Here is a 3457-nt window from a genome sequence, read left to right as displayed (position 1 = left end):
TTTGATATGTGATGTTAAATTGAATTTACGATCCGAGAATATGTGTGTGTCCTTTTTTTTTTGAACTCGGTGCAAAGGAATTTCCGCTGGGCGCTGTATTCTGTATTTCGAAGGGTTAAATGGGAATTTTTAACAGCCCAAGATATTGATAATAAAATGCACAATCCTCATTTTAACACCAAAAACCTCTGCAGAAGTAGTCATTACATGGTGATTGTTGCAGGAGAGCTTCTGGCTTCGCCACTTAAGCGGGTATCGTGGAGAGAATTATACTTAAACATTCAGAAGGGGATAAAATCATTTTTCTGAACTTTTTTTTGGGAATTTGAATGAAAACGTCAAAACGCCGACAAATGAAAACGCATCCTCCATGAGTGTAATTAGGAGTACTTATGATTAAGGAGGCATCATGTAGGCGCGCGCTTAAATAAATGTAGGGTTTTAAAGGTAATCGATATTTGTTTTTATTGAATTCTGGATACGTCTAAATTTGAAAGTTTGAGGGTGAACGATAATTTTTACTAACATAATTATGGCCAGTTTGACATCAAATATTAGTGAACAACAAACTTAAGCACATCGGGTAAGCTTTGGGGTTAATTTAAATTTTAATAAGGAACTTCATTCTGAAGAAATCCTACTGTTGGGTAAAGATGGATCAAAAGCCGATGATGAGGCATGTACTCCGACGGACTAAATCTATTGCTATCGTTTTGTCTTCCCAATCACTGTATCTTATTCCAGGCAAAACTTCAGGCCATTAAAGAAGTCCCCCCTTGGCTGAGAGAAAATGTGATATTGACTACCGATATACTCATCTTCCCAGATAGCCAAGTTGTCGTTAAATCATTGGACTTTGTCTCGATAAAACCACTAAGAGCCGATCATCTCTTTAGTACATGGCGGAGCAGTTCAAGGTACATACAAGAAATTGCAAAAGTGCCAAACTTTACAAAAATTTAACAACTTTACCTTTGATGGGAAACAAATCAAACATCGGTTAGCCTCTAGCTAGTTGTGAACTTATACTAAAGCATGATACCATAAAGAAAGCAAACCATAAATGGTCGGTTGGTAGATTGCGTATTAGGTCCGTACAGGACACTGCTTAGTGTGCTTTTCGACTAGGAGCTTCTGCAAACTATTTTGTCAGAAGCTGCATAGATAAATAAAAAGAGGAGACAGTGTCTCTCTTTCTATGTTCATGTCCTCTCCGTCAGCAGCCACCTTAACCCAAAATAACATAACTGACTATTGGTTGATAATTGTTCTTACCAGATTTCCCGTGGATGAGCGAGCCAGGGCGAGCACAGCAGATCATCAATCTTCGACCATCTTTTGCCTCATTCATCACCTCAACCAATAAGTCCTTCTAGAAATCTCGGTCCTCAGTAAGTTGTTCATTCGACTCGTACTTGGTTCTACATTCCAATACATAAATTAAATTTAGGATTACATCCTTTTTAATCAATAATCAAAACACTAACGCTCAATGGCGCCTAGCTGTGGCTCTAATAAATTAACTCCTAGATACTAATCAAAACAAATCTCCAAACAAAATGAATATGTTACCCCCAAAAATCTTGTCGACTTGTTCAAATGCATCACGCAATGATTCAATATGGCAAAGACAATATAAAGCCAAAGTCAAACAAAACATGTAAGATGAAATGTCAAAATAATAGGCTTAAAGTGCTCCACGCAACGAAAAGACAGATTGTAATCAAAATTCAACAAATTAAGGGAACACAGACATCACCTTTTCACCAAAAACCCGTCTAAAACAACGACGACAGACGTTCTTCGTCGCAGAGTCGATGCGATGGATGGTTGGATTGTGTTATTTCCCAGTATGTTAACATATTCACTTCTTGCGATTTGGATCGGGCTCTGCCACCACACCACCAGCTTAGCAAAACCCAAACTTCAAACTACCTTCACCTCTTCCATTACTTGAGCTTCTGGTTGTTGTCGTCGTGTACTCCCAGGGGAGGGGAACAGCACAGCAACCCGATGCCGAGGAGCCAAGCCGAGTCGAGTTTGTACGTGTGTACCTGACCGCGGCATGAATGGACTTCGCCAGCAAGAACGCAATGAGCTAACCTTTAAAATATGTATTTATTCAATTATTTCACAAGTAGTAGGTAAATAAAAATATATAGATATCTATGTTTATACACATTAAATTCCCTCCAACCATCCATCCATCCATCCACCAAGTGGGAATCCACCATCGATCCATCTATCCAGCTCTGGGTTCTGGCCATTACCAGAAGAGGTTGGTGGGAGCAAAATGGCAATGGTGAAATGAGCTCGATGCTTGACTGTTTGTAGTAAATTAAAATTTAAATTTATGCCATTTGTTTTCGAGTGAGTGAAATAGGTGGAACCCGCGAAGACCATCACGAGACTTACGATTACCACGACCGACAACGCTGACGCTGACGAGACGCGACGAGACGAGAAAGCCAAACCAGTGACGGACGGTGGATTGAACTGGCCAACATTTTCGGTCGTCCATTACTTTGCAGCTATGGCAGCGTAATTTTGCCACAAACCTAAAAGTACTAACATATACCTACACTAAAATCGTATGTATTTACTTCACTTGAAGAGGTATCACTAGTGACGTAAAAAGGGGTGAAGGATAACCGGGCAGTTTAAATTTATTAAGCAGGTGTGTTGGGATTTGTTTGGTCCTTTTAGTCCTTATTATCAACATGTTACATGATGATGACTCAAATGTGGGAGAATTCATTAAGTAGTAATTGTAAACAAGTTAAATAGTTTACTCGTAGATTTTAACGAGTTGAATTTCTTTCATAAGTTGAATGCTTTTTAACTTTCTTTAAATTAAATTTTATACAATATATTGAAACGTGATACCAAACACGTATATTTTTTTTTCAAAAATCCTATTAACGTTTTTTTTTATAAATCAAAAAAATTGAAAAAAAATGTTTCACCTTGAAAATTTTACGAATACAAAATGATTTTATCCCCAAAACAATTGTGTGCAACGAAAAATAAAGTTTTGAACATTTGGTAAAATTTAAAAAAAAATCGAATTTACATTCTTTTTACAAAAAATAAAAACCTAAACAAAAAAATTAATAAAAATTGTTAAAAATTGATTTAGACACAAATATTTTTTCAAAACTTTGAGATATTGGCTTTAAAATACTTTCACTTTTAAAAATATTATTCTCAACATTTAGTAAAATTTAAGAAAAATTGAATTCACAGTTTTTTTTATAAAAAATAAAAAAACATTACTCAAAGTTGGTTAAAATTGAAATTCGACTAAAATATCTTTTCTATAAGACGGCATCACTTATGATCTTGTTGCCCTGATGCCTTATTAAAAAATAATTTTTAAATTTATTTGTAAATTATTTGATTAAATAAATAAATAAATCTTTTCAACAATTTGAGATTATGGCTTCCAATTAATTTG

The sequence above is a fragment of the Eupeodes corollae genome, chromosome 1 (assembly GCF_945859685.1).
Source record: "Eupeodes corollae chromosome 1, idEupCoro1.1, whole genome shotgun sequence".
NCBI classification, from domain to species: domain Eukaryota; kingdom Metazoa; phylum Arthropoda; class Insecta; order Diptera; family Syrphidae; genus Eupeodes; species Eupeodes corollae.
Note: the sequence above shows the minus strand (reverse complement) of the source record.